Source organism: Bidens hawaiensis, unplaced genomic scaffold, assembly GCF_021521415.1.
Source record: "Bidens hawaiensis isolate Kalapana, Puna unplaced genomic scaffold, B.hawaiensis_p1.1 tig00006086_1, whole genome shotgun sequence".
In the NCBI taxonomy this organism is placed as follows: Eukaryota; Viridiplantae; Streptophyta; class Magnoliopsida; order Asterales; family Asteraceae; genus Bidens; species Bidens hawaiensis.
In genome coordinates, this window is record NW_027491405.1 from 901,492 (window position 1) to 907,721 (window position 6,230).

At 33.7% G+C, this 6,230-nt stretch overlaps 1 pseudogene across 1 annotated transcript; it reads right to left on the reverse strand.

Annotated features, from left to right (window-relative positions):
- Positions 1-2,353: 2,353 nt before the first annotated feature.
- LOC143631524 (subtilisin-like protease SBT3) lies at positions 2,354-5,411 on the reverse strand (annotated as a pseudogene). The gene is made up of 3 exons (XR_013153373.1): positions 4,203-5,411; positions 3,334-4,041; positions 2,354-2,949 (listed from the first exon to the last, which is right to left on the reverse strand). The product of XR_013153373.1 is annotated as a subtilisin-like protease SBT3 (transcript).
- Between the last annotated feature and the right edge of the window lie 819 nt (positions 5,412-6,230).

Genomic DNA, 6,230 nt, shown 5'->3' on the forward strand with positions numbered 1-6,230 from the left:
TTCTCATTTTGACCCATAACAAATTTTGACCCAAATGTAGTTAACTTGTAACACACAATCTATTAACCAATTTTTTTACTATAAAAACTAAATTTAAATTCCACAAAACCCGAAACAATCCTTGATAAAAAAAGACCAAGAAATTAAATATGAAAACTTTGTTATATATGAAAGTGATTGGTATATATTTACTAAATTAACCGAAAAATATATAGTTTAATAAATTAACCAAAAAGATAAGTTAATAGAATTAAAGCATATATTTATAATTTATAAATTTTTACAACAACGACGACAATAATAATAATAACAATAAAAATAATAATAATATATACTAATAATAATAGATAAATTGATTGATTTAAAAAAAAAGAATCAACTTTTAAGCATAGATTTATTATTTAATAAGTAAAAAAAATTACTTCGTAAATGAAAGCATGCTCGAGTTTTGTTTTCTTTATAATCTTCAACAATGTACATAGCAAAATATGTTGATGATAACACTTGAAATTATATATTCTTTTCAATCTTTAACAAACATGGTTTGTTGTTAATTTTTGAATTTTACAAAGTATTTTGAAATATACAGTAAAATAATATGTTAATATTTATTTTTATAAAAATGTGTAAACATAATATAAATAAAATATAAAAGGAAAGTGAATATGAACATATAGTAAGGTCAATTAAGATTTTAGTTTTGGAGGGAAAAAAGATGTGAGGTTTAACCATAAACCGACAAGTGTCACAATTATTTTACTTTATTAGACATGTAGATAAACGTTAGTGGGTTTTTTATATTGTATTATTTGATTGTATATTGTGTTTTTTAATTGAGTTTTTCTCTACATTGTATTATAGAATTTGGTCATTGTGTTTTTTAATTGAAACCCATATTAAAGTTAAAAATTAAAACAATGATTACATCATTGTGTCTTTTATTCGTCATTTTGTCTTTATGCTCAACATTTGTCTTTCTACTTATCATTGTGTTTTATTCATTGTGCTCAACATTCACTCAAGTTGAGAAAATTAGTATTATGTTCATTGTGTATTACGTTTAAGTCATTGTGTATTACGTAGATTCCATTGTGTTATACGTTTTATGTCATTGTGTTATATGTATTTACCATTGTGTCTTACGTTTCAGGCCATTGTGTTATATGTATTAATTATTGTGTTTTACGTTTCAAGTTATTTTGTAATATGTATTCATCGATGTGTTTTATGTATTAGATAAATTGTTGGTATTTTCATTATATTTACATAGTACTTTCTCCGATTTGAAAAACATAAAGTTTAAGGTAGATTAAATTATTGTTTTTTTTGCTTACCAAATGACAATAATGCCCTTGAAAATTGGGTCTATGGTCTATAAATATTTTTTGATATTGTTAGTTGGGTGTGTTTAAGGGTAAACTTGAAAATTAGCTAATAAATTTTAAAAGTGGACATTTGTAATGAGACATATAAAAAATGAAATGTGGACACTTTTAATGTGATGGAGGGAGTATTACACAACGGTGTTATTAGTATTTAAAAAACCACAATAATCAATTGAAAGACACAATGGCGAAAAAAACACATTGACAAACAGAAAGACCCAATGACGAAAAAAGACCCAATGACGAAAAAAGATACAATGACGTTTTTTATATAACAAAATCATACTCATATTAAAAATAAAAAACGATGGTTATTATGATGAATTTCATTTTTTTTAAAAGTATCATATGAAAAAATTATATATGTTTAAAAATAATAAAAGAATTAACATGTGGCTTGTACGTAAGGAGTCAAAATTATATCATGTGTTACCAAACCTAAACAACTTATCCTTCCTTCCCCCATGGTAAGTATGCATTATTCATGGATGTTGGTAAAATTGGCAACTATATATCGAATTCCCTTTAGTAAGCTTTTGCTCTAAACCCTAATGCTTTTCAACTTGCATATTAATTTTTGGATGTCGTCTTCTGGTTGTAGCCCGTATAACCCATTTCAAGGTTACTTGCTGAGCCCTAGATAGAACAATCATTTTCGTGCTTTTTACCCTTTGACTCTTATGGAATCAAAGAACATTAATGTTGGTGGGTGCCACTACTATAACCCCGTGTTTGGCCGAAGAAAAAGTCAACTTTACATCGAATGATGGCCCCTCAAGTTCAACCCCGTGTGTGTGCAATGGGCCACTTGATTATGGTTTGGATGATTCTGTTTCTGGAAACAAGTTTGATAATAGTTCGTTAATGGACACTATGTATTGGAAGCTACAATAAGGTGAATCGTTCTCTTTTTAATAATATCCTTTTTCTACCATTTATTAAAAAAGTCCATGATACTTGAACCTAATAGCATTTTCACAAAATGCAATTGATTATTAGAAGCACTTGTGTGCCTTATCAACTTCAACTCGATCTTATAAGGGTGGCCTGCCTGAAGTTGCAGACACGATTGGAGTTCTTACGACATGGGTTCCATTCACCTCGTACCAGCTTAGATAGCCACAATTACCAAAATACCCATAAAAGGCAGGAGGAGCATAGGTTATATCAACATCAACAATGACCTCAAATTTCGCCGTACTATATTCTCCCTCGAAAAAGATCTTCGAAGGCTTGACAACAACATTCATACCCGTGGGAGGAGTATCCACCACCGCTCGATACCAAGAACTTGATGCCTTAACATTGGTTAATTCTCTTTGAAAGGTGGAACGGGTTGTGTTCGTGTTGTTTAAGATCAGCATAAACGAAGGGTAGTTAAGATCAAGGGTTGCGTTCGCACAATTAATATCCGATTTCCTTGTAATGATTTTGATTTCTTGTTTTGTGTAGTTCACTGCACAAAGATAGTTGATGTAGTCCTGTGGTTGGATGTCGTAAACTAGGCCAGGATCCATGGCTTTGTTTGGGTTAACATGGCCAGCACCGTAATCTAAAGGCGTCCCTATACAGGGAATACGTTGTTAGCGCATTGTAAATATTCTTATTTTACTTTTATATAAATAAATAATACACAATATCTTATGGGGTATAAAAATAGCCATTTCGACATAAATAGGTAACAAAATACACTTTACATTTTAAAATTACCGATCAACTAGGCTCATCATGCATGTGTCATTTTAACGCACCAGATTAGATCATTTTTGCGTACTAGATTCAACATGGCGTGACAAATTTCTATCTAAATTTCTGTATAGAGTCATTTTTTAAATTAAAAATAGAAAGTCAATTAATATTTGAGTAAAGAAGTCAAGTCATTTTGTAAAACTTCGACGGTCAAAATGACTATTTTGGTCATTTTCCCTTCTATTCTATTATACTATACCTTGTTCGCGGCTGGTCATGTCCATGATTATGCTTCTGTTATTGTCAAGAATATCAGCTGTGGTCATCATTGCAGATCGGATCGCAGCCGGACTCCAATCACGATGGGTTGATTTCAGCAACGCGGCTATTCCCCCGACATGTGGAGAAGCCATGGATGTACCGGATACGAGCTTGTAATCACTAAGCAAATAATCATCTCCAATAGGTGCACTTTTTCTATTCGGCGCCCATGCAGCCAAGATATCGACACCAGGAGCCAACAAATCGGGTTTTAAAATCCATGGAGATCGTCGGTCGGGTCCTCTTGAAGAGAAGTATGCAACTTGTGGAGCTGGCTTAGCACCCAATATAGTTTCACCATACTTAACACTAATACTTGCATTTTTCGTTTTGATAATGTACCTTTTTAACAAATCTCCAACCTTCGGCTCTAACACAACGAACGGCAAATTGAATTCATATGGCCGAAGAAAGTCACTGTCGTCTGCACTGAAGATAGCTCCGGCAGCTCCACTATTTTCCAACTCATCAACTGACATTCCATCACAGAAAATGTACTTGCCTTGAACATCCTTAGGATCAAGAGAATAAGAATCACAGGCTTCTTTGCTTTTATTTCCATATCCATAATATATAGGAACCCTCTCCACCAATAGATTTTCCGCGAAAACAGATTTCCCAATTAGGGTTCCATACTTTTTGTCACCTGATTGTAACATCTCAGATTTCAATAAAATTTATATCGAAATATTTACGTAAAGAGAATAAAAACTAAACAAAACTGATATTTTAAAACAAAGTGATTACAAGTTTCAAAAACATCCTAGAAACGCTTTTAAATTTTCAAACATAAAAATAAATTCTCACCTGGCGTAATATAAGCCGCAAAATCTCGGTCTATTGTTCCAGCACCAACAGTGGTGATCCATGGAGCTCCATTGAGCATAGTGTACGGATGAGGGCCAGCATTACCAGCTGAGCAACATACAAAAATCCCCTTTTCCATAGCTGCAAATGCTCCAATTGCAATAGGGTTTTGGTGAAAACGGTGTCTCATCAAACCCTAACGACAACGACATCAGATCCACACCGTCTTCTATCGCTTGATCCATTCCCGCTAATGTGTCACTTGCTGCCAGCGTCATATGAGTTGTCCAAGAACGAAACTTTATACATGGCTAACCGCGCTTTTGGTGCTATTCCAGTAGCTGTTCCTTTGGCATACCCGAAATAATCAGCATGCTGGACGCGATTACCAGCCGCAGTAGAAGATGTATGTGTCCCATGTCCTTCAAAATCTCTAGGCGAATCATAGTCATCTGTTGTTGAAATGTTTTCCTTTCTGTGCTTCATCCCTTGGCTAAACGAGCGCGCACCAATAAGCTTTTTGTTACAGAAACCTTTGGTCTCACAAGTTCCACGCCATCGAGAAGGTACTTCAGGCATTCCTTTGTCATGAAAGCTCTCACTTTCGGGCCAAATCCCCGTGTCGAGTATGCCAATAATCATATCATCACCGAAACCAGAAACCGGCCACAGTCCAGCATGTTTCTTAAGTCCCAGAAACTTGGGTGTATGCGTGGTGTGAAGCTGGCCAAGTGTATCCTCAAACGTTGCAAGATGGCCCGGCGTCTTTCGAAGCTGGCTGAGTTGCGATTTTGTGAGCACCGCACTGAATCCGTCCATCACATGGTTATATGTATAAAGATGCCTCGACGGAACATTATCGTTATCGGATAGCGATGAAAGTATAGAAGTGTACCAATTGTGGTGATTAGAGAAGGGTGATGGCATCATTGATTTGTCCATAAGAACAATGTGAGCTTGATAATCATCTGATGAAGTAATTGGTATGAATATGGAAGTGAAAAGAAAGAAGACAAAACAGAGATTCATAGATTGTGTCATTTGGTTATAATATGCTGTGAAGTGGGAACAAAGATATGCACCTATATAGTCATGGTTGCCGAACAGTTGATGCCATTTTTGGAGATGTTGTTTTACGGCATTACTTGTAGGAGACATTGTTACTTAGAACATATCAATAACAAAGCTTCAAGTCTGGAGTCATGTGTATGGACTGTATGATAACTTAGATTCTGGAGATGCAAACCATGATATCAAGAAACCATTAATTAAACTCATATGCAGAGTTTTATATATGGAGACAAAAATCTCTACTCAAATGACAAGAATATTAACTAATATTATTTTACTAGACGGGCACCCGCGTGATACGACGGGTGTTTGAATGCAGCCCATGTTAGTTAATCACGTAATAGTTATCAATGCTCATGGTACGATTTAAAACCTTGAAACCGTTTAGAACGAACATCGGTCTGGTTTCACGGTTTTTTTTACATTCGCTCTATTGGTCGGTTTCAAAAATTTCAAATTGTAGTGAACGGTTTAGTTCGCGTCTAATATCTTATTTGTTTATAATATTTATTTATTTTTTGATTTTTTATTTTTTTATTGAATGAAAGTTAATAAATGAGATGTTATAACCCAGTTTAAAAGCTATATGGGTTTGATGAGACCCAAGACTCGTTTAATTTTTTTTACTATAAAATTGGTTTTTTAATTATAAATAATATATAACTTTTTTTTTAAATAAATCATATATTAATTTAGGGTATATCTGTAACATCCTAAAATAATCTAATAATAAATAACGAAAGTTGCGTTAAATTGTCGTGTGTTAAATAATATTAACTAGCATCTAATAAAGAAAAGATCATGGACTTGGACTAATTAAGATGGATTAAGGGTAATGCGTCTTAGGTCCATGAGCTTTAAGGGATATAAATACCCCTTAAACAATCCTAAAATCCTAAATCCTCATTCTTTCCATCCTAATCTCTACACACTCAAACACACATCACACACCACCTC